Raw genomic sequence first — 26,259 nt, 5'->3', positions numbered from 1 at the left:
ATTAGGATTTTTTGCTGCTGCATCACACTGTTGACTCATGTTAAGCCTGTTCACTAAGACCCCTAGATCCTTTTCACATGTACTACTGGCAAGTCAGTGTCCCGCATCTTACATTTGTGCATCTGGTTCTTCCTGCCTAAGTGTAGAACCTTATATTTGTTCCTACTGAAATTCATATTGTCAGTTTTGGTCCAGTTCTCCAATCTGTCAGGGTCATCTTGAATCCCAATTCTGTTTCCCAATTTAGTGTCATCTGCAAATTTGATGAGCAATTCCTTCATCCAAATCATTTATAAAGATGTTGAACAACAACAGGCCCAGGACAGAACCCTGCAGCACCCCACTTGGTACTTATTCCAGGATGACAAGAAACGATTACTTAGCACACTTTGGGTTGGGTCAGTCAACCAGCTACAAATCCACCTAATACTTACCGTACTTCATCCCGCCCACATTTTACCAGCTTTTCCACAAGAATATCATGGAGTACTTTGTCATAAGCTTCACTGAAATCAAGATATACTTTGTCTACAGCACCCCCCTGATCTACCAAACTTGTAACTTTACCAGAAAGTTCACCCGCCCGCCCACCCCCTAAAAAGAGGTAAGGGGACGCTGCTATGGACGTGAGTCGGTTGCCTGGTTAGTCAGCGGGCCGGGTAGGATTTTTCCCATACTGGGCTAGCCATGATGGGTTTTTCGCCTACCTCGTAGCATGTCGTCACAACTTAGGTTAGGCGTTGGAAATTTGCATAACAATAGATGGAGGAGGGGCAGGTTACGTCACCAGCTGCCCAAATTTGGAGAAGTAATTCCGTTAAAGGATTCCGGGGGCGACGCTTGGTCCTGAGCCTGGAGTTGCCTGGGCCGTAGGGCACGCCCCTTCGGTGGCCACAGGAGGAGCTCTAGTAGATCTACATCGCGGGGCTCCTTTCTGGTGGTTAACTTCTCAAGGACTCCAACACACGGGTTGGAGTCGGATATAGTCTGCTAGGTTCCAACGCCTAAGCCAATTCCGCTCAACATGCTTAATTAATAAAGTTGTGGCCTTAACCACCCCAATTAAATTTCAATCACTGTGTCACGAGTCTTGATTTCATGGGAAGGAGGGACATTGCCACACAATTAGATTTGCTAGGCATCACTTGCTTTTGAAAAACCCATGCTGGGTTTTAGCAATCACAGCATCCTTTTCTAGGTACTCACAGGCCAACTATTTAATTATCAGTTATTCGACCTTTACTGGTATTGACATCAAGCTGACCTAACAGTAGTTGCCTGGGTCTTCTCCCTCCCCTCCCCCTGTCACCTTTTTGAAGATGGGTACATTTGCTCACCTCCAGTCCGCAGGGACCTTCAAGAATTCTCAAATACTCTGAGATTACATCCATAATGTGCTTTAGTACCCTTGAGTGCAGCTCATATTTGAATTCCTTTAAAGTCACTAGGTGTTCCCCTATCACCTTTTTTCATATCTTGGGCTGCAGCTCCTTCCTTGCATTGTTTGTTCTGTTAAGTTAGGGGAAGAGAATATAGGAATCCTCCTCCCCTCATCAGAAGCAGCTCCTCCCCATCCAGCAATGGCAGCGAGGATGGGGAGGAGTCCAGTGAGGAAGGGGGGAGAGAGGTCCAGGGCTCTGGCAGCAAGGGAGAGCCCCTGCTACACATGAGGGAGGAAGAGAGAGGGGGGGAAGGGGGGAAAGGGGGGAGAAGGAAAACATGGAGCGTAGACCCTTCTCCCCCCCCCCGGTTCCGGAATTACGCAGGAGAAGGAGGGGAAGGAGATTTGCTGTCCCAAGACTCTTATGTTGGAAGAAATCCAGGGGCACTCCATTGCCGGATTCTGCATTGGACTGAGCAGACATGTTCTACACACCAGTTTCACTGTAAATAGACTGCACTAAATAAAATTGTCTAAAGACAAGAATGCGGAGCGTCGTTACTCTAGAGTAGTCGCAACAACCCCCTGACATGTTATCACCAGGTTGGGCTCTGCTTTCCTTTTGGGTGAAGACAGAGGCAAAGTAGGCATTGAGAAGTTCTGTCTCATCATATACATTGATGGCACTATATAAATGATCATCATCATCATCTGCACGGCATGTGCCACACAACACTAACTCAAGTTAATCCAAATCCATACATAAATATGTAGAAGGCAGGAGCTGTTAACTCTGTAAAAATGCAGAACCCTGTCATGCATGACACTGGCATGTATGCAGATCAATGAGGGTACAGCAGCCCATGCTTCAAACAGTCAGTTTTACATCTGGTATATGACCTTTGGATGACCAGCAAAATATGGAGGAAAAGGCTCCACCAGTCCCCATTTATGATGTCTTCTGGAATCTGTGGTATTTTCCCATAAGGTCCTCTACTAAATTTTAAGAGGAATTCACAATGCATAGAGAATTCCTTTCCTGCCTAGGATGCTTGCTAAGCAAAGCAAACCAACAACAACAAAATCCCTCAGGCAGCTACCCCCGACCATCCATAGCTGTTGAGAAAGGTATCTGAAAAGCATGGACTGGAATTATATGGTGCAGTGGTCTCAGATTTTCAGAGCTGACAAATAATCGCTAACAACTTTGCTATGCTAGATGACTATTTGAAATACAAGTACTGAAAACCCCCCAGAAAAAGGCAAGTGAAACTTGTTACACCAGGAACCATAAACAGATCTTATAATCTTTTGAGGTCCCTTCTTCAAGAGGGCACCTCTTAAAGTATTTTTATATGGCTGAATTAGATTCAAGGAAATCCACAACAATCAGGATTGATAACCATGTGGTAAGTACACAACAGGGAGCATGTGAAAGGAATACAGCTAGGAGGACTCTCTCCATTTGCTGCAGAATGAGCGTTTGCATCCGTCCACTCATTGCTTGTTTTGTCATATTACCACTTATTTTTCACATATGTAAAGAAAACATATGGAATTAAATTGTGTGTGGAACTGTGGCTTTTTGCCTTGTAAAAGTATGTAAGCATTAAGGTAACAAACTGTTGAAAATAACTTCATATCTAGGAATCCTAAAAGATTTCCCCACCATATGCAGGCAGTAGTAGATTGAGGGGACCTCTATTATTCTAATACAGTAATTGGAAATATAGCCCTGAGGCACATAATGAGGATGACAGGTTTGGACAGGAGCTGGTTTAGAGGGCTGGAACTTGACTGGAAGGTGTTAAACCCAGGACTTCATTTTGATAGGACTATGGCTGCAGTCTTAACCAGAGGCTTATCTACACTTACCTTTTGCCCTGCCCTTTAGCACTTAATCAGAGAAAACATCAATTTGGGTTTTTCTGGGATTGCCAATTGCTCCAATTGAGCTTTAAAGCACCAGTTTTCATGGGGAAAGTTCAGGAGCAAAGAAAAAGAGCACGAGGAAGAAGAAGAAGAAGAAGAAGAAGAAGAAGAAGAAGAAGAAGAAGAAGAAGAAGAAGAAGAAGAAGAAGAAGAAGAAGAAGAAGAAGAAGAGGAGGAGTAGTAGTAGTAGTAGTAGTAGTTTGGATTTGATATCCCACTTTATCACTAACCGAAGGAGTCTCAAAGCGGCTAACAATCTCCTTTCCCCTCCTCCCCCACAACAAACACCCTGTGAGGTGGGTGGGGCTGAGAGACTTCAGAGAAGTGTGACTAGCCCAAGGTCACCCAGCAGCTGCATGTGGAGGAGTGGAGACACGAACCCGGTTCCCCAGATTACGAGTCTACCACTCTTAACCACTAACCTCTGCTTAGCCACATCCAAGGAAGAAGAGTCCACCACCTCCCAAGGCTGTCCAATCCACTGTCAAACCTCTTAATGTCTTACTGTTTGGAGCATGAACTGAGGAGTAAATACGCTAAGCATCACTTTCATTAGCAACAGGTTTATAATGATGCCACAGCGAGAGCAATAATAAACATTAGTACAAAGTGGTTTACTTCTCGTTAAAAAACAACAAAAAAAACCTTCTTAGGAATGTTGGATGTTACACAAAAGTTAGTTTTAAAGTGCAAACAAATGTGGCATGCTTGACAAAGTTGCAGTATCTCAGACAGTTCAGCTGTTGATTTCCTGGCCAACTGCTGCTTTATTTCAAAACTTCATTTGTAGGGTAAGGTGGCAAAACAGAGTTGTAACCTTTCCCTTTCAGATTTTCTTGGACCACACACTGCATTAAATGTTAAGTTTGTTTGCCTATTTTCTCATCCTTGATCCCAATGGGAACCATTTCAGATTGCAGAGTTGTGGGATCCCAGTGTCTCTTTTTAGACAAAATCTCACCCCTCTCCAAAACAAGATCTTTAAAAGGAAAGAAAGATTAAAAGCAGGGACAAAATGGGACCATTGCTGATAAAGCCTGGGGAAGTTGGAGCATGTGATACCCAGATGTTCTCAAGGTTTGGGATTTACCCATAACAGATGGAGTGAGAATTGCATCCAGCATTTCAGAAGGTATGTTGTTTTGATTCATCAGCCCGCAGCCTGCCTTGTAAGGGGACATGTGTTTTTGTATTATAAAACTATTCTTGGCTACTCAGGCATTTTAACAATTGTCTTATACTGTTAGCTGCTGTTTTCCTTTACAGTGAGAGAGCGCAGGGAATGCAAACGCCACAGCTATTAGCAGGTTTCAAATATTTGTCTAGTGCAATAAAACCCTGTTTTTGTGGCAATTTAAGAAGCCTGTGTGGCATTCAGGAACCAGTTAAAACAAACAAATGTTAACGCAAGCTTGGAGAGTAATAACCCAAGAAGGCAGAAAGATATTCATCACACAAGGTATCATCTTAAGAGGGAGTCTTTTAGGAGACACTGACTGTAATTCAGTGTTTACTGGAACATTACTGAAGTGATCGTTGCCAGCATGGAAGGAGAACCTCTGCTGAATGATTTTCAGTATTGTGGTTATGCTTGAGGAAACCTTTAATGACTGAAGATGGGAAGCTGCAGTAAGTACATCAACCATCACTTTTCTCCCTGTGTAGTCCCTCAGAGTGCTCCTGTTTAGCCAAGAGGTTCATTGGGTCAAATTTGGGGGCAGTTTATGGTGCCAGTATTTGTACCTGTGTTGCTAGTTTAAGCGGGGGAGGGGGAGGAACTGTGTAAGAATGAACAGAGAGAATGAACATGGTGGCTTGCTTGAGCGCAGGGCATCACATAAAATAGAAGGCATGGCTCCTATAATAACTTGAATAATTTCACAGACAAGGAATTTAATCAGGTGCAAGATTGCCATAGTACCCCTGTTCAAATATGTGTATAATCAATGCATGGAGCATTGGGATTGCACTCCTCATACTCAGTCTCCATGCAGTCCTCATAACTTCTGAATACAGCTCAAGAGTAACTCATATGGTGTGGCAGAGCCAAAGCAAAACCCTTCTGGCATCAGTGTTGCTGCCATGTACCATGGAGGTGGGAGGCAGCTGCAAGGTCAGGCCGCATGGATGCGCTGGCAGAGCCAATCTGCCACTTTCACCAGTGTGTCTGCTCAAACTTCATCTCTCCACCACCTTACCCCTCCCAGTACATGGCAGTAACACTGTTGCAAGGATAGTGTCATGGCTCCATGCCCAATCTGCTTATGTGTACAGTAATGCTGGGATCAAAGTTGATGCCATTCACATTTAAAAATCAACCTACCAAATTCACATTCTCTGAAACAATACAAAAACTGAAACACAGCCATTATTCAGAATTTGCAAGGCAAAGTATGCATAAAATGCTTAAATTAGTAGAAATAATACACCAAACAGCATCACATTGGACACAATTGCCTTGCAAAATTATGTGTATTAGGAAAAATTATATACCAAAATGTGCATATCTGGAGAACTTTTCACTAAAATGCTGGCGAGTTTTCATGAGGACTTTTTAAACGCTTTAAACGGATGTGGAAATGTGGAGGATTGAACTGAAGATTGGGAGAATGAGATACTGAGAGAACTCAAAACTCACCCATCCCTTGTTGAGCATGCCCAAGCTCTGTCCAAAATGCAGAGGTGGAGACAGCAGATAATCCCAACCCACCCCCACCTACATGGATAGCTGACCTGAACAGAGCTAGTGCCTGACAATGAGGAAAGATCCATATGTTGACATTCCAGCTTCTACACAGCCTTGTTCTCTGTTACATCTGTTTGAGAGGCTGGTGGGAAATGTACTCCACTACTCTTAGAGCAGCTGCTAGAGTAGCAGCTGTTTTAAAGGGTCACCAAGAAAAAGGCATCATAACATATCTCATATGAAGCAGTGCATAACATAACTAGCTTCTTCCAAGCACATTATTTATATTTACAAGATGTCTCATAAAATAATTGTTCTAGGCGCCATATAAATAAAGAGAATAAAAATATAGCAATAAAAGTCATACGGCAACAAAAACCACAATTGACTTGAGGCAGCCAGCATAAAGACTCAAATTGGAAAAGCCAGCACAATAAAAGACTACATACAGCACAGAACGAAAACAACCACCAGATACCACCAACTACACCAAAGGGGTTTGGATCAGATCTTAAGACTTGGAATAACAGAAAGACTGGTAAAGAAAAAGTGATTTATATGCGTTGTATGTGCGATATTATATTGTGCCACCAGATGGCAATGTGGAGCCCCGTTTTTCTCTACCTGTTTTCCCTGTATAAATTTACAACGCTTTAAACTGAAATGCTTCTTTGATGTGCCGAGATCCAGCCCATATGCCAAAATGACAGCAATGTGAACACCAGGTGGGCTTCCTGGGGAGGCTTCTATTCTCCAAAACTTTCCCATTTCTCCTTCCCTTAGGAAGATTTCAGTTCAGAAATGTCTTCCTGCTCCGCAAGAGCCACAGGCTTATCTCACTAACAGGTGCAAATGGCGCCCCCCCCAATCCAATCAAATAACAACTGGGCTGGGGTGGGTGGTTATTCTGAATAAGAAGTGCAATCAGTACAAATGTTAAACCCCTTCTGCCCCATGCCACAGTCTCAATCCACACCTTTTATGACTGTAATTCTGCACCTGAAGTTAGGATCTTGTTCAACACAAAAAAGTCAACTCATCATTAGGCAGAGCCACCCCATGGTACATGGTAAAAGATTACTACTTCATTTTTAACTTCAGAACAAAAGTATGGCTGCTTGCTACAGCACAAAAAGAGCCAGCAGTTTGGGGCATCTAAGACCATAATTTGAGGTTTGGACCAATTTGGGTCTTATGCAAGGCTTCATTGGCATAAGGCTATAGTATGAGATGCATAAGGGGTAGAAAATATGATCCTTTGGAAATAAAGGAAAACCTAACCACTCCCTCAAAGTGTTTACAGTTTAAGACCCATATTCAGTTGCTGAAGCTTTGGACGTGCAGAAAAAAATCTAAGACTTTGAGTTCAATGGGGGAGGGGGAGATCAGGGAGAGATCAGGGAGAGGTATAAAACTGAAGTATAATAGAAAGGTGACATTTCAGTTATGCCCATACCTTATTTCTTCCAAACATTTATTGGGACTGCTCTATTTTGTGGAAGGGATTCAAATGTATACCATTAATTTTAGGTTTCAGCAATTAAAGTGGAATAAAGGGCCCCTTTGCCCTAGCATAACAAATTCACTTTAAAAAGAACTGGACTGTTTGTGATTTGAAAACTGATGGGAGAATGCATTGAAAAGTGTGGGATGAGTGAATGACTAATGGGAAGATGTATAAACATCCTGCAAACAAATGAGGGTGAATGCAGGAGGAATGTTCATTGTCATATGACTACCCCGCAAACAAATCTGAATGAATGCTAAATAAAGACCAGATATAATCTTACTGTGTAAGCTTTGCACAAGCAAATAAGGATGAACACGGCATACCAAGGTCCTCTCATTTTGTAAAGCCTTGGAATTATTTTACATTCAATACACCTCCAATCCTGGGTTGTTTATTTCTGTATAGCACACTTTTATCCTGGCTTATCTCTGTGGAGCTCAAAGTGGTATACTTGGTTCTCTCCCTTGCTTCGTTTTTCAGAAAAACCCTGTTAATCTTAGTTACAGGTAGGTAGCCGTGTTGGTCTGACGTAGTTGAAACAAAATAAAAAAAAATCCTTCCAGTAGCACCTTAGAGACCAACTAAGTTTGTCATTGGTATAAGCTTTCGTGTGCATGCACACTTCTTCAGATATCTTAGTCTGAGAAAGGCACTGACTGTGTCAAGTTCAAACATGGCTAAGTGGGGATTTGAACCCATGTTTCTCCAAGTCCTAGTCCAGCACTCTACAACACACTAATACACCACACTGGCTGTATATTTTTGCTTTCAGCTTAAACTTTGTTGTCTGCTGCCATAAGGAGGGGAGCAGGAATTGTTCCCTCCTTAGTAGGGATAAGAGAAACTTAATGAGAGTCTGCTGGGCTTTGTAAAAATGTTCAGCAAAACCCAAGAAAATATACAACATACTTTTCTTTGTTTTCCCATGTACTTTGGGCCAAACTCTACCCTCAGTTATGCACAGCCAACTGCCACCAAAATCCCATTACACAAGCCAAACATAGATGTTTTAGGGATGAAAGTTTAAACCATACATGAGAAGGGGGAAAGATACAGATGCTTGAAACAATTCACTTCGTTCTCCATTTTTTGGACTTTGCCTTGGGGAGGAGGAGAAAAAAGTCTGCCTGTTTTATGGGAGTTCTTTTTCTATTCTGACTCACAACATTGGTGCATGCATGCGGTTCTCAGACTGGTACTGTTCCCCAAGAATTGCCATCCTCTGCACCAAGGGTAGCTGAGAGATGCTCAGAATTCAATCCGAGCATCACATCACCCTACCAAAAGCAAAATAAACAGGGTTTAAAATCTTGATTAGAGTCAGTAACTGCATAACACATGTGTAATAAACCACTGAAAGAATTGATTTGAACGGAGATAGCTGAAGGGGAGCCTGCGTCAAAATACAGTGTAGCACCCCAGGGGAATGTGCATGTGTGTCACCTGAGTCTATGGCTGAGAGGGCTGGGGAAACAAGTTAGCATCAGACTGACAGGAGTCCCCTGCTCTTGCTTCATTTTGCTTAGTTTTAGAACACATCGTTTAAAAGTCAACCTACTCTGAATGAAAGTCAATGGAGCACTAGGCTTTTTGCATGCAATTTGAGAACTGTTGCGAACTGAAAGGTCGGGCGGGTATTGGAAACTGAAACTAGCATTAGCCTGACCTGCAATATTAACAATAAACTACAGTATGTTGAAAGGTTACTGTAGGCTAATCTCAGCATAAGTGCAATAGGGGTCTAAATATTGTTGGATGACACTGCAGGGCCTGTTTGTTTTTTAGAGTGACCCACACTAAATATGACTCAAGTTGGAAAGAGCAGGAACTTGCCCAACTTTTTTTTGTTCCTACCTTGAGAGTTGTGTTGGACACAGTTGTTATCAGCCCTACAGCTACGTTAAAATTGTGGATTTCTCTACTGATGTACTGTATATGGGCAGCTCTCAATTCCAACCCTGGGAACACTGAAAACCAAGAAATGACCTATCCAGACTGTGAGTGGTTTTCTCTGCACCTTCAATATATGTGTGTATCTCTTTCTCGATCTTCTGCTCATTTCTGTCTGAGGAGGAAAGAGGAGATAAATGGAGTGATGGACGGGAGAGGAAGAGAAACAGAAGTAGAGCTGTCCTCTTCAACTTTCCTCCTTTCCATCAACACCCTAGGTTCTTGGCTTCAGGGGCGTAGGAAAGGGGTGTGCGGGATATGGCCCGCCCCGGGTGTCATCCTGATGGGGGGGTGACAAAATGGCAGGTGGCATTCGTTAATTGCAGCGTGCATGAGCCATGCATCTCAGTGCCCGCAGGCTCCGCGCTGTCCATCCGCTGCCTCCCCCCAAGCTGTAGGGCGGCTGAGGCCCTGCTGCACACCCCATCCGTATGGGTGCTGAGTCTTGTCCCTATGGGCACTGTGTGCCCCGTGGCACGCGGCGCACATAGGGGTGGCACGGGGCACACAGCATCCATAGAGATGGGGTATGTCGTGGCACCCATTGGGAGGGCACGGGATGGGATGGCATGCACAACATCCATAGGGACTGTGCCCTTATGGGTGGTTCGCCCTGCCCCTGGGCACACTGCCCTAGGTGCCCGAGAGGCTTCCTCCGCCGCTGTTTGGCTTCTCTCTCAGCTGGGCTACAGCCCTAGGATCCCTCCTGGACTGTCTCAGCCACACCCTCTTCTTCATTGACATATTTCACTTCCCATCTCCCAGTTATCCTGCTGACTCAATGTATCCCCAGTTCTCATTGGGCTGGTTGTCACCTGACAAGCAATTTTCCCACTTCTCTTGTACTTATTGGCATTCCCCCAAGCATGCCAGTCCCTCCCTCCTCGGTGTGCCTGGTTCCATTTGGGCTATGTTTGACAACACACTCTCCTCCAGACTTGAGATAAAATATAGAAAGATTGAAACTATCTTCATTTGAAATAGGTGAAAATTAAAAAACAACCACCTGGAAATGCTCATTATAGATTAGCAGCAACTGAAACATGGGTATTGTTAAATCATATTTATATTATATGTAATATTTATAATATTTTGACTTTTCCATGTTATGTATTTGATGTACCCTGTGATTCAGCAAGGGCAAATTCCGCCATCACCTTTCACATCAAAGCACTGCTACTAATTTACATTATCACAATGTCTGACCCTCGGTCTACACCACCTTGTGACCTGGATATGCAGTGTCAAAAGGTGAAAGGGCAACTTGCTGTATTGTCTTTTGTTAATTCATTCACTTAGCACTGCTTCATGGCGCTTTTAATGAAGAGCACCTACAAAGTTTGCGATTTGTCATGGCTTTAACAATTTTCATGGATTTCAAAACACAAAGCAGGGTTAAAGCAAAGCCTTTATGGCAGATTTGAGGAGAAGTCGTTTTATGGGCTTTAATCTTTTTCCAGCAATATATAACCAGACAAGTGTCTTGTGCAAAACCTGAGGAATGTAGTCCAGCAGAGACACCAAAATCTATCAACATTCCATAATGTGGTCTTTAGTTGAAATATACAAATCAAGGCTGACCAAGATGCATTTATTTATGTAAACTGTATATCCTGCACCATCAACTGCTAGGCCCCAGGGCCAGCAAATATTACAAATACAGTATATAACAATGTTTTAATGCAGTAATTAATTACTATGAGAATATATATATATATATATATATATATATATATATATATATATATATATATAATAAAAAGCAGCAAAATTTCATCTGCTTTTGAACTGGCAATTTGAATGATGAAATATCTCTCCTGTGGGTTGTGGTAAAAAGGCAATTGACCATAAAATTAGAAAACTGGATATACACTAGTAAAAGCAGGATCCATCTCAACTGACCTTATTCACTTCAAGGTCTGAAGCAACCTGTCATACAGTATTTACAAGTGTTACTTCAGACATGACAGAAATGGAACCAAATCGCGGTGGGCCCACCAATGCACTGCAGCCCCCCCCCCCCATGCTTTTTTATGCATTTAACATCTGCAGAACTCTAAAGTCTATTTTGGTAGAGCCAAAACAAATATGGCTCCATAAATAATAGTAATAGCATCAGTAGTAAGAAGAGCTCACACTACATAGCTTCATTCTGGCCCTTATCCAGCTACTGATTTAAGATTCTAGTGACTAAAATTTGACCTGGCATGGGTCCCAGCTTAGCCCATGACCTCATATGTGGCATCAGGGATTAGGCAGGTAGAGACACGGTTGTGTGACTAAGTCCTCCCACATCTTCACAGAAAGCTGGTTGCTGAGTGGTGACTTTAAGCCTGGAGGATTGGCCTTGCAATCGACTTCCCTGTGGGGAAGTCAGTTCAAGCAGAATGCAGGCTTGAAGTTGCTGCCCATCAGCAGGTGGGAATTTACTTCAAGCCTGGTGATCAGTGGTGCATCGAAGCACTGTGCATAGTTCTTTGCAAGCTTTGTGTGATGCTTTGAAGTCCCGACAATTGTGATGCCAGGTGACTGGCAGGTGACCAGCCCCACTCACAAGTTAAATTTGACCCATAGGAGGTAGGAGAGCTAAATATCTGGCCTGCTTGCCAGCTCCCATTCCCCACTCCTGTTCTTATCTTTTGATTTTTTTGGCTGGTAAGCACACATACTTAAAAAAACACACCTAGTTCAGTATGTGTGAACTTTTGAATTTAACTTATTTCACTAGATTCAGTGGGCTTATTTTTTTACCAAAGCATTTTGATCCAATACCTGGAAGACTATAAAAGAGACTCTCAATCAAATCCACAGCCACAGCTAACCCACACCTCCAATGACTTACAAATCTAAAACCTAATAAATAAATAAAACAATTCACGATGCTGTGTTTATTATATAACACTTTACAGTTTCTTACTGTGCACCCATTTTAGGTGTGACTAGCCAATCCGTGTAAAGCTTTTTTTTTTAAAAAAAAAAAAAAGTCAAATCAATGCCAGAACTTTCTCACAACGTATTGAGTTTGAGTGCTAAAAATATGTGCATGAAGATAATTAATACTAATGAAACTTGAGCTAAGGCAAAAGGCCAGGTTTTGAGGTTTGGAAGTTTGGGCTTATTGAAGCAAAAGAATTTACATTTATGTCTTATGCTCTCTTGCTTCAACAAAAAGTGGAAATATCAAATGACTAAGAAAAACCAGCAACTACCAGATCTATCACATTAACACTTGTGTCAAGAAGGTGGGGTCTTCTGTTGCTCAGTCAAATCATTCTGAATCAAATTATTGTACATTTCATCCAAAGGGTCAAGGGGAGAGTACAGCAGCTGAATTCATCTCAAATGGCAACCATGATGTGCACTGCCATTATACAGCACACAAAAAATGTTGACAAATGACCTGTATGGAGTAAGATTACTGTGGAAAAAGTCTGCCCATACTTTGGTACTTACGGTTGTAGAAGGCCTGTCTTCTATTACAAGTGTGTTTTGATTTCAGCAGTCTATAATATTCTCATAAAACTTTGCCACAGACTGCCTTGACTTGTCATATGCTAAATTGTAAGTTAAATTGCTGGCCATTAGTTATGTCACAGTGCAACCCTATTTACTCAGAAGTTAAGTCCCAGTGGGATCAGCAGGGCTTGCTTTCTAGTTTAGTGCTCTTATGGCTGCAACCTTGCTATGTTTAAGTTCACCGGACTTAAGGGATCTGAAGAAAATACCAGTGCCTTTCATCTCCAGCCATATATAAAAGCCATGAACTACGGAGTGGTATTTAACAATGACATGATAGTGTGATGTGACAACCCACCATTCTCAGTGTAATCAAGCCTTCGCAAACTCCAGGGGTACCTGGAAGCTGAGATACAGCATGATCCAGTAGCAACCACTGTTGACTCCAGGTTTGGGGGAGGCCTTGGACAAGATCCTGCATATGGGCCCACCTTCTCCTTGTCACTGTCCTTAAAACCCTTTGAAAGCAGATTCTCAGATAAGCCCCACCTCCCGAGAAGTCGCTGTACAGAGATAAAGTGGAGGTAAATCCTTACTGGGCAGGGCAGATCCAGCCTGATCTTCCAGGCTTTTGTTCTTATGCTCAATCTTTCCTATAGCTGAGCTTGCATTGTGGGGGAGGCTAGAGTGCAATTTCACCACCCATACTGATGTTCCTACTACTGTTCTGCAGAACCAGACCTTATATCCCTGTTGTCCCTACTACTAATCCAGGGTCTGTCCCACACTTGGAACATTTTTAAAGGGACAGCCCCTTTGCTTGGAGTCTTGTGCCATCCCTTCTTTCAAAGAGGGTTTCCTAGCATCTCTGGTGGCAGAGGGTAGAAGGTCATGAAGTTTTCCACGGAGAGCATATTTCTTGAGGAGTGTGTGTCCAATGTAGGGTTGTTGTTTGGCTTAGGACTATCTAATTCCAGGGGTTCTAGTAGCTTGCAAGTGAAGTCTTGGCTACTGGGGCAAAGTTCAGTCTCATCAGTGCTGGAATCTGCTCCTGGCTCCTCCACAGTCATAACTGAAGAACTAGTGCTCTCCAGAACTCTGTGATAGCTCCTTTTCTGAATTTGTCTACTAGCCATATAGCTGGAGGCTAGATGGAAACTTGGTACAAAATGAAAGGGGTATTGGATAGACAACGGACTTGAGAGATTTTATTGCTTTTTACTAGAACAAAGCTGAGGCTGGTTGAAAAATAGCGGTGGCGATGGAAGAGTGAAGGAACCAAGTACCATGATTTTTTCCCAGTACAAAAACCTAGTTTATAATCCTGTCAAAGAGGATTTCCTAAATAGGGAGACAGAAATCCTTGCCGATCTACTGCAGATCACACAGATACTGATCACCTTCTGCCCACCCCAGGTTTGCCTTGTTCCTGACATGCTAGTTCTCTATGTGGAAGGATTTTTTCCTCCTTTTGTATGGAGAAACTTTTAAACAATGAGTTTCTCCACCTGCGGTCTGCAGATACACCCCAGATACTAGTTTGTTACCTCAGTAAAAAGTAGGCCACACACAAAGAAGATGATTGGAACCCCCCCCCCCCTTTAACATATCATTTTATGTTATTTCTTCCCTCCTTCCTTAAGCAATGGAAAGTTCAAGGGAGCCTTTCTAAGGCATGCTCTCTTTTTGCTCAAATGAGAAAACATACTATAGTTTATTTGTTATATAGATTTGAGACTATTCTAGTTTTCTGCCTGTGATTTAATTTTATAGATAAGAATCTCTCTTCCACCCTTGCCCATAACTCATACTCTGTTTTGACCGCTTAAAACTATTGGTCTGAAACCACACAATGCTCTGCAATCTGCAGCCCAGGTACCCACATCAAGGGATCTGAAGCATCTTATTGGTGGCTTCTGGCTTTGCATCAAAGCCAGACCTTCCTCCAAGTATAATTCCTAACAATAAATTTGTCTCCTATAAATCCATTCTGTTTTCACTAGCTGTAACTCATAGACTGCTAATCCTTTATTGTTATAGCTTTGTTTACTGTCTTTCTGGTATTTCTGTTACAAATTTAAAGACCTCGTGGGACCTGTATATCTCAGTCTTTATTCATTAGCCATCAGAAATGTTTCTTTTGTAGCAGCAGCAGTTGTTTGTTTGCTTGTTTGTTTCTGTGTTTTGAGTTGAGAGATGAAAAATTGCCATTGCATGCCTCTTGCCACAATGTGACATGGTTCTAACAGGGATGCATACCTCCTCTTCAACAGCATAGCTATGGCCAAGCCTTTTTGCTGAACCAGGAAAATCTAAAGCATCCCATCTCTGGAAAGCTATTTCGGTGATAACCTTTATTGAACATGTTCTTTACCTTTTGGGGATCTACAAATTAGCTTTTAAGCCTGCCCTCAACTGATTTTATTTATTTAGTTTTATAAAGGTAAAGGACCCCTGACAGTAAAGTCCAGTTGTGAACGACTCTGGGGTTGCGGGGCTCATCTCGCTTTACTGGCCAAGGGAGCCAATGTTTGTCCGCAGTTTTTCCAAGTCATGTGGCCAGGATGACTAAGCCGCTTCTGGCGAAACCAGAGCAGCACCCGGAAACGCCGTTTACCTTCCCGCCGGACCGCTACCTATTTATCTACTTGCAATTTGACGTGCTTTCAAACTGCTAGGTTGGCAGTTTGTTATATACCACTGTTCATTTCAAGAAGAAATACTAGGGCAGTGATGTGCTCAGCATTCTCTGAAGCTGGCAAAAGGCTGGGTTGGAAGATTCGTTTTCCTGGATCTCACCTGTGGGGGTACCACCAGGAGGGTCTCATCTGCTGCTCTTAGAACATGGGCAGGTCAATGTGAAGGAAGACATCTGCTACTTGAGGATGCTATGGTACTGGAGAAAGAAGCCTTATTTGCTATCACCACCTCTACACGGAAGACACCAAACTCATGTTCGGTCAGATTCATTCAGGAATTTTTGCCACCTGCATTCTAGCCATTGTCCTTGCTTCAGAGCCTGAAGTTCCCCAGTATGCCAGGGAGTATCTGAGCTCCACAATGTTAGAGAGGGCATTTATTTTGTTCTTGTTTGTTGCATTTATATTCTACCTTTTCTTCAAGGACCTCAATACGGTGTACATGGTACTCTGACTCCTCATTTAAGCACCACAAAAACCTTATGAAGAAGCTGAAAAGCAGTAACTGGCCTAAATTATCCTATTAGCACCCTGTTTCAAATCTTCCGTACCTGCGTAAGATAATTGAGAGAGCGGCTGCCGAACAGCTTGGTAGGTTTCTGGATGAAACATTGGCTCTAGATCCATTTCAGTCCTGCTTTCACTCTGGTCATGGGACCGAGACGGCTCTGGTCGCCTTAACAGCTGATCTCCATAGACAGCTGGATCAAGGGGGGTCGGGACTGCTGATTCTTTTAGATTTGTCAGCAAGCAGCCTTCGATATGGTCGATCACGAACTTTTAGACCACCGCCTTGCTGACGTGGGGATTCAGGGCACAGTCCAACAATGGCTGCACTCCTTTATCTCAGGTAGGGGACAGAGGGTGGCACTAGGGAGGGAGTTGTCGCCGCGGCACTCCTTGGTGTGTGGAGTCCCACAAGGCGCAATCCTTTCCCCAATGCTTTTTAATATCTTTATGCGCCCCCTTGCCCAGATGGTCTGGAGTTTTGGGCTGGGTTGTCATCAATATGCTGATGACACCCAGATCTATCTGTTGATGGACGGCTGCTCTGCCTCAGCCCCGGACACACTGACCAAGTGCTTGGAAGCTGTGGCTGGATGGCTACGTGGGAGCCGGTTGAAGCTAAATCCTTCGAAGACAGAGGTACTCTGGCTGGGTCGGGACAACATGGGGTTGGGGAGCTAACTCCCATCTCTTGCAGGGGCTCAATTAGTGCCAGCGTCTTCTGTCAAGAGTTTGGGTGTAACCTTCAACGCCTCCCTTTCCATGGAGGTGCAGGTTGCAGCCACAGCAAAGGTGGCATTTTTCTATCTCCATCGTATTAAGCAGTTGGTCCTTTACCTCTCTCGCCCTGATCTGGCCAAAGTGATCCATGCGACAGTCACCTCCAGGCTTGATTATTGTAACTCGCTCTACGCGGGACTGCCCTTGAAGCTGACCCAGAAACTCCAGCGGGTGCAGAATGTCGCAGCAAGGCTCCTCACGGGGGGTTGCCACGGGATCACATTCACCCAGTGCTTTACCAGCTGCACTGGCTCCCGGTGCAGTACAGGATCAGGTTTAAGGTGCTGGTTTTGACCTTTAAAGCCCTATGCAGCTTAGGACCCTCGTACCTACGAGACCGCCTTTCCTGGTATGCCCCGCGGAGGACCTTAAGGTCCACAAATAACAACATTCTAGAGATTCCAAGCCATAAGGTGGTTAGATTGGTCTCAACTAGGGCCAGGGCCTTTTCAGTACTGGCCCCGACTTGGTGGAACGCTCTTTCACAGGAGACCAGGGCCCTGTGGGATTTGTCATCTTTCCGCAGGGGCTGCAAGACAGAGCTGTTCCACCTGGCCTTTGGGTTGGACTTAGTCTGACCCCTGTGTTTTCCTCCCTCATGGTTTTGATTTATGGACAACTTAAAATGAGGCTGCATTTTAGATTTTAAATATTTTAAATATTTTAATATTGTATTTTAATCTGTATTTTAATTAATTGTTTTCTTTTCTTTTATGTCTTCTTGTAATTTTATTGGTGTTAGTCACCCTGAGCCCGGTTATGACTGGGGAGGGCAGGGTATAAATAAATTATTATTATTATTATTATTATTATTATTATTATTATTATTATTATTATGGTCACCCAGTGAGTTTTATAGCAGTTTCAGTGTTGTATTTTACATTGTTGTGACCCTCCTTGGGAACATATGGTAAAGAATGAATAATAACAAGAACAACAACCACACTCTGAGCAACTTGTCAACCATAGCATTTGCTCTATAGTGTAGAAGAGGGATGGAGAACTTTTTTGGCTCTGTGGGCCTGATCCGTATCAGATCTAGCCTTATTGACCAAATTGGACAAGTGGGGGCACCTGTCAGTCACCTCCATCATAATGTTGTCAGGTGATTTGGCACTTTGAGGTTACAAAGTCAGGACATCACACAGGGTTTGCAAAGAGCCCTGTGTGGTGATTTAGAATGCCTTATGCTTTGACTGCTCATCAGCTAATGGATGGTACAGATGAAGCCTGATTTCTGCAAGCATTGATTGAGTGAGAATGGAGAACTTGCTAGCACACCTGATCCAGCAGGCTTCAGCTCTCAGTGGATGCATGACTGAGCCAAAGTCTGCTTTCCCTTGCCAATGCACTATTGGGAGTGCATTTTAAGGCTTCCTATTATGCATTGGCAGCTGTATCTCAACCTGCCACACACCTGAAATCACATGTGACATCTGGTGTGGGGCAAGTGGCCATGGTTTGGGGGAAATGACCAAATCTGAACCCCTAGTGGGCCAGATATGGCCCACAGTTCAGAGGTTCCCTACCCCTGCTGTAGTGTTTCAAGCCTTGTATGCAAAGAAAGAGCCAGGACTGCAAAGGAATAATCTTCTGTTGAATTTTCAGAGACCTGATGTCATATGTTGCCAGGGGATTGACAGATTCCTTCTAGTTCCACAGGGACCTCACGTCCAGACAAATTCACCTTAAAGGTATTAGGAAAAAATGAAAATCAGCTGAGATTTTAGTAGGGGTGGAGAACTTGTGGCCCTCCAGATGTTGTACTATACCACCCATCATGCTGGCTGGGGCTGATGGGAGTTAGAGTGCAACAGTATCTGGAGGACATGATCCCCAACTCTGGATTGTGCCATAACATGCATGAAAAACAAATCTGCAGTTACTTCAGTCAAATAGTTAATTTTTTTCATTATTATTTTTCCGATCCATACAATGAGAGACAGACTATTTCTGGATCTTATATATCTCATATTGGACAATACGTTTTGGTGATGTTTAAATGCATGGGAAGAGTTCACTGCAACCTCTCTGGTATTTTGTTGAAACTAAGAAGGAAAAGAGTCCATAAATATGTCCAGTAGGAGCATGTATGAGACAGAGACAGACCTGGTGGCAAATATAATATTGTCTCATGCCACCAACATGAGACCACCAGAGAAGCACAAGACAACCAAACAGAGGATGGAACAAAACAAAATAAAGAAACAAGCCTGAATTCATGCAAAAACATTTGGGAAAGGCTTGGATTTGGTCTGGAAACATTTTAGAATAGCACATTTGCCTTGTTTGTTTTTCTAAATCAGTTCACTCTCCCTTAATTCACTTTTAAGATACAAACTTCTGAAGGGAGTTGTCTCAGAATCAATATTTTACATCTTGTACACATGTTGAGCAGCTCCCCCCAATTCTCCATTGTGCGCCTTCCCATATCATTGATGCTAGCATTTTTATTTTAAACAAACTAACAAAAGGATAAAGAATAAGCAAAGCAAGTCTTCACTGCATTTCACAAGATTTTAAGCAGAGTTAGCAGAATATACGTTCTAGTTCTGCTTGCCCCTCTCAGCAGTTCATGCTGTTCTGAAACCTGTTCTCAAATTTCTCAAAAATAATAATAATTCCTACCCTGTGAAAGGAACTTCCAGCTTTCTACCTCATTCTCAGAGTGCTTTAGAATCTCTTTTTACTTTTGGCGAGCATGGGATTGAGTTTACCTTCCTGTTACAAGGCAGACATGGGCAGTTTGTTTCCCCCTTCCCTTTCCATTAAGCATTTCGCCAACACTTCCCAGTCTTCCCAGCTGTTAATGCACATCTTGAGCTTCCCCTCAGCTTCAGTTGAACCATGGGAAACCAGTCACTGATCAAAGGCTCACTAATTTTGTTTTTATGGGAAGTTCCTCCTGTTACCTCTTTTTTTAAAAAATAAAATAAAAATCCAACACTGATGCCTCTAAAAATTTAAAAGAGTTAACATTAAAAATAAAAACAACAAACAGCTGCCAGATATATAGATAGTAAGCAGCCTCCCCACTTCCCCATGCTTACAGGAAAGCCCATCTAAGGATGCTATGGGGCTTTCAAGAAGCACAGGTACCTGAGAAGGGTGCAGAGTGTAGAGCATTAAAGAGATTAGATGTAAAATAATTCAAAGGGTGCTTGCTAACAACACTTGGGACACCTTGAAAATAGGATAAGCAACAACACAAGCCCTGTGCCCCACTCATGAGAATTTCACTAAAATTTGATCTCCCCTCTGATAAATTCTTAATGAAGGAAGTTGCCTTATAGTGTCAGACCATTGCTCCATTTGCCTCAGTACTATTGACACTGACTGGCAGGAGCCCCAGGATTTCAGACAGAGATATCTCCCAGCCATACCTAGAGATGCCAGGGATTGAATGTTGACCCTTTTACACCCAAAGCTTATGTTCTGCCAAGGAGCTATAGGTCTTCCCCTTCTTTACTCATTAATTGATGGAGAATGGTGGGTGGGTGGGTGTGCAGAATAAATGTTTGGCACAGCACGATGCTATGACCAACACACATTGTGAAGATTCCATACACAAACGGCACTAAGCTCCTTCTGGCCAAGAGCATGCCTCGGATCATGTAAAATACAATATGGGGGCTGTATAAAGATGCGCTCATAACCAATTCATATGATCACAGCAGCACATTCCAGCTGCTCTGATCACAGAGAACTCTGTAGTTGGGGTCAAGTGCTACCCAATTCACATTTCCCTTTCCCCACATTAGCACATGCCCAATCATGGATTGGAAGTGGTCACTGTGCAAACTCATTTTACCCTCAAATGTAAAGGCACTTAGTATATAGGAAAGTCAGTTCTCACTAGGGATGGAGAGAAACAAATTGAATTTCTCTCAGTTTCTCATTTTTCAGTTTACTCCATTTCAGCATCAGTTTGCATTTTTCTTTAAAAAAATGAAAACCCATGCACTTTTAAATGTATTTTCCTCTCCAATATAGTTTTGCAAGCAATTTTCCTTAGCATTGTGCATTTCTGCTCATTCTGTTCCCTCATACTTGCATATTGGTATACATTTCTGCTTGTAGTGCAGTACAAAATTCAGAGATGTGCAAAATTCAGGTGACTGCATTTCATGTCAGGTATTGGGGAGGGGAGTGCAAATTTGGCTGCATTGCCTTAAAATGTGAACCATCAATATCTTTCCCCATGCTTAGTTCTCAAATAATTGGTGGTGGTGGTTTGTGCCCTGCTCCTTGCCTTACAAATAGTTTTCTTTCATTAGCCTGGCAAGCTGTCACCTACTATGCAAATCTGGTTTTCAAAATTTTTACAAACCCTCTCTCAACAATCTGTGCCAATGGGGCAAACTTCCCTCTTGCGAAGATCAAGGTTTCAACAGACCAGCACGGTTTTGAACACCAGTTACGTAAAATAGAGAGGAGAATAGCAAATGTGTTGATCTCCAAATACTTTGGACTACAACTCCCATAGGCTTGGCCAAAAACATGAATGTTGTAGTCCAGCAACATCTGCAGAGCACCATTCTGGCTGCTCCTGAAATAGAGGGTTGCAGTTCAAAGACTGAATACTTTGTACAATTTAACATCCAAAGAGCAAGTATTAGCTTTAGTAACTGGAGGCTTTTTATATATCATCTTAACTTATGGTTATCCACCCTGAGGTTTGGGGATAGGGTGCCTCAGAAATATGAACCCATGAATAATAATCAATATCAGGCTGATATATTTTTGTTTGGCTTTCATCAGTATTTTAAACTTCGTCCTGAAATGTGCTGCAAGACAAGCCTAGGAGTTGGGGCAGATTAAACGTCTTCACGATCCCATACAAACACATGCACAGAGAGAACATTTTGCCATAATCACCTGCTTGTATTTATTCCTGTCCAGTTCTGCTAGGTCCTTGGGGAAGAGTCAATAGGGGAGCCTTGTGCCAAGGAGAAATAATGCAGCACTCTGTGCCAAAAGGAAATGTAGGATAATAACTATAATGAGGCTGAGTAGGGTGGCCAGGGAAAGAGCCTGTGGCTTCAAGAAGTGCAATGTGTCAGCGAGAGAGAACAGCGGCCTCGCTGGCATGATTGCAGCCGGAGCCTCAAGCTGTAAATCACTGCACAGCCAACATGTCAAGAATGTTTGGCCACCCCTGACGCTCAGGCATCAAGCAACAAAATAACCTACTGTGCTAACCTCAAGTGGATAAGCCATGTGAACAGGCCAAATGCCCAGTGTCCAAGTCAAATTGCCAAAACTCAATTACTTTAAATCAAGAGGCCAGAAGTGATGAGAGTATATCTTAGAAACGTAATGGGGGTGGGGAGAAAACAGATCAAAACACAATCTCTAAATTTTCTCATTCGTATTGAGAAAGCCGTTCCAATTCGGACTTTCAAAAGTAATCTGACATATACACATTTAATCCTGGCCCGATTCTAACACACAAACATGTCAATTTAGAGTTGCCGTTAACAAGTTGAGCTGCTTTCTCCATACCACAGTCATAATCTCCATGGTCATTTTACAGCGGGGTGGATAACCTGTGGCCCTCCAGATACTGCAGGATTGCAGCTTCCATCATTGCTGGCCATTAGCCATGCTGTCTTGGTTTGATGGGAGTTGGCGCTCAATATCCTCTAAAGGGCAAAAGCTGCACGGAAATATTTAGCTACCTAAGAGAATGCCTTCTTGATAAATGTTTAGTTTTCCAGGGGACATTTTTTTTTCCTCTCCCCACCTCCAATACTATTAAGATTTGTTTTAAAATGGGATGTGTACCAGATTCAGCTGAATCCTGAATCCAGGGCCGTCTTAAGCATACCCGGCGCCCTGGTGCGATCCCTCTGGCACCCCCCTTTCCCAGAGTTGACCCCCACTGGCGGTGGCGGCGGGAGCTGCGTGGGGCTCGGCGGTGATGTCTTCGTCGCCTTGCGCTGCCGCCGCGGCACCACTGGCCGAGCTGCTGGGTGAGGCGCTAGGGCGCCCGACGGCTCAGCGGTGCCCGTGGCCTCACTCGTGGGGCTCTACTGCAGCGCCGGCAGCAGCGCAGCCGGAGCCACCGCCGCGGCAGGAGCCAGAGCCGGAGCTGAACTAGGTGCACAGCTGGCCGCTAGCCTGGCCGCCTTCTACACGTGCTTCCAGCCGGCCCGAGGCAAAGCTGGAGCCAGAGCGGCACCGGAGCAGCGGCAGCGGCAGCAGCGCTTGGAGATCAGCGCTGGCAAGGAGCCATACGGGCCATGTTGACAAGCGCCGGAAGGTGGGCTCTGCAGACGGAACAGGGTCCTAGTGCCCCTGCTCCGCTTGCTTTGCTCCCTGCTCTCCCGTGAGCGGCGCGGCTGGCGGAGGGAAAAGGGAGGCCGCCGCGCAGCTCCCCCACTTGCTGGGGCGCCCCTCAGCGCCCCCTGAACACCCAGGCGCCATGGTGCACTGCGCCACCGGGGGTCTACGTAGAGCCAGCCCTGCCTGAATCCCAAACTGAATTGAGCCCAATTATGGGGTGCAGGGAATGCAGGCTTTGCTGCAGTCAGGAGGCAGCCCTGGATCACTGCAGGTTGGGTTGGGCTACCCAGAGTAATCCAGGGCTGTCATGGAGCAGGACATTGGGCAGGAAGAAGAAGCAGGTGTTGGGCAGGAAGAAGGTTGGGTGGGAAGTAGGAGAGGCTGGGTGATAAAAAGGCCTAGGAGACTATAAGGGATCTATCAGACTTACTGTATCTTCCTGGAATAAGGTGGGGTGGGAGTGGATACCTTTGGACGTGGTGTGTAGGGTGTTCTTTCATAACCTGCTTTCCCAAATATCCTCTCCTTCTTCTGCCTGATATCAGAGTTCACATCAGATTTAAGAAGTGTATAGATTGGAAAAAGACAATTTCTGAATCTCAAGATGAGCAAGATAACTTGCTACTTAAGCTATAGAATCCTTGCCCACACACAACAGCTAGAGACAACTTCATACAAGGCAATGGCAAATGGGCTCTTCAAAGTGAATATGTGGAAGAGAAAAGCTTTCATCAGCAACTTCTCTTCCCTCTTTTGGAAATCCAGCCACTGCACAACATTCCCCTTATCACACTTTTCTGGCAACCCTAGACTCAAATATTTGTGCTATAAAAATGTTGGCATGTCATTAGCAATCTCATTTGTTGTGCCAGTTCTATTTATTATCCCATAGCAAAGAATCTCTTAAAATAGGCAGGAGTAAGATGCAACATATGTTCTGCAGCACTTGAAGAATTATAAGCATATGGCCAATAAAAATGGAATTCTTATGTCTACATTTCTATATTGCATATGCCTTTGCCGGCACTGTAACTCCATCCAGATGCCAGGTTGAGAAACAGGTTGAGCTTCAGGTACGTATATAATGGAAAGAGCCTTGGAAAGTAGCTAAATACTTTGAATATATAAGGCTGGATCCAGACCAAGGCTGGGTGTGCAGCATAACCTTAAAGCTCATTCAAAACACATTTCTCCCTTCAAAGAATTATAAGCAACCCTTAACAAACTACAGTGCCCAGAATCCTTTGAGGGGGGAAATGTACTTCAAATGTGTGCTTGCAGGGCCTTAGATTAGACCCACTGAAATCAGTCAGGCTATGACTGAACATAAATTCCATTAATTTCACTAAGTCTGTCCTAAGCATACCAAGTCTGAATCTAGCTCCTTCTCCTGGCTTCTGTCACTGTTCAGTTTCCTATGGAGGGGCAAGCAAATGGAAAGTGATGATAACAGGAAAGAGGTGAGCATACCCAAAGAGGAATGAGTCACTAAAGGCATCTTGTCCAAACATCCTTCAAAACCTATTCCATATTCTGAGCTTAGGTCAGCACAGTTCTCTGAACTCTGTAGACATAAAAGGTCCATAGGACACAGGGATCCCCTTTTCTCCAGTCTTATTTGCAGCCGCCACTGCAGCACATTTGAAAGGGGACACATCACCTACACCGTCAGCTGATGCTACATAGATGTTGAATTGGCTCTGGTTCCAATGATCCTAGGATCTGCCGAATTCATTGGAGCTTTGCACATCCATGGGAAGCTTCAAGGCAGCAGAAAAGTTGCTTCAACAAAATGAAGAAACAAACAGTGATCCATGCCCTGGTGATCTCCTGATTAGATTTCTGTAATGTGCTATACATGGGGCTACTCTTGAAGACTGTTCAAAACTGTGAATAGTGCAGCAAAAATGAATTATATTACACTGATCTAGCTGGAAATGCAGCAGCTGCCTATTTGCTAGTGGGCCCAAAGTGTTAGTTACACACTAAAGACTCAGGACTCAACTACATGTAAGAGCACCTGTCCACATATCTGCCAACTCAGGACCCGGGCCTTCCTTGCAGATCGCTTCTCACAATCCCATCAATGAATGTTGCCTCTTATTGGGGTGTATGGAATAGAGCCTTCTCTGTGGTGATCCCCTACTTGTGGAATTTCCTTCCTCTAGAAATGCGGCTGTGTCCCTCACTGATGTTTTATAGATGACAGCTTAAAGTACATCTTTTCTCCTCAGGCATTTAAAAAAGGTCTATGAATGATCAAGGATGCCATGAACAGAGGTATTTTGCCATTTGCTATTTAGTGGTTTAATGTTACATACTGACATTTTGCAAGCAAATTGTTTTTATTCTGTCGTGTGCACTGCCCTGGGATTATGTGGGATGAAGGACAGTGTGTAAATAAAAATAATAAACCCACAAACAGGGGCTTCATGTCCTGGTGCTGTCCTTGGTGACAGCCTAAGCCCCATACCTCCATGGAGAATGGAATGAACTGAATGGGCCTGGCCTGGCATTCCAACTCTACTCAGTAGCCTTTGGGAGTGTCATCATCTGTCATAGTAAGTGAGGGATCACACAGGATGAAAGAAGCCTCAGGGCATTCAGCTTGCTTACTCATTGACAGATTCAGGCTTCCCACTTGGGTGGTCAAAGTCACTAGTTCCAGAGCAGAGGCATGTCACAGAGTCTTCTTGCTCATAGGGGTCTAAGATCTCCTCCCCTCTCAAACTATTTTTAAGGGTCTGTAGCACCTTTGATTCAGCTTTGGTATAGACTGCTAAGTCACTGTTGAAGGGGAAGGTCATTGATGTATATACAGTGTGTGATTGTGGCATGGTGGTCATAGTGTTGGACTAGGACTAGGGAGACCAAGGTTCAGTTCCCTACTCAACACACAATGCTCACTGGCTGACTTTGTGCCAGCCACTGACGGTCATTGTAACTTATCTCACAGGGCTGTCATGAGGATAAAGGTGAGGGGATAGAACCATGTATGCTGCCTTGAGTTCATTCGAGAAAAGGAAGAATATAAATGTAATAAGTAAATAAATAATGCTATTTTTGAAGC

The 26,259-nt window shown here is 43.7% G+C and overlaps 1 long non-coding RNA gene across 1 annotated transcript in view; it reads left to right on the top strand.

Annotated features, from left to right (window-relative positions):
* The first annotated feature begins 4,810 nt into the window (after positions 1 to 4,810).
* LOC148687350 (uncharacterized) overlaps positions 4,811 to 26,259 on the top strand; it is a 50,378-nt gene continuing 28,929 nt past the window's right edge. Inside the window, exon 1 of the long non-coding RNA XR_015947727.1 lies at positions 4,811 to 4,942. This is a non-coding gene — a long non-coding RNA (uncharacterized LOC148687350). The remainder of the gene's footprint in view (positions 4,943 to 26,259) is intronic.

Source organism: Zootoca vivipara, chromosome Z1 (assembly GCF_965207765.1).
Source record: "Zootoca vivipara chromosome Z1, rZooViv2.hap1.1, whole genome shotgun sequence".
NCBI lineage: Eukaryota > Metazoa > Chordata > Lepidosauria > Squamata > Lacertidae > Zootoca > Zootoca vivipara.
This window is presented reverse-complemented; position numbering and strand designations above follow the sequence as displayed.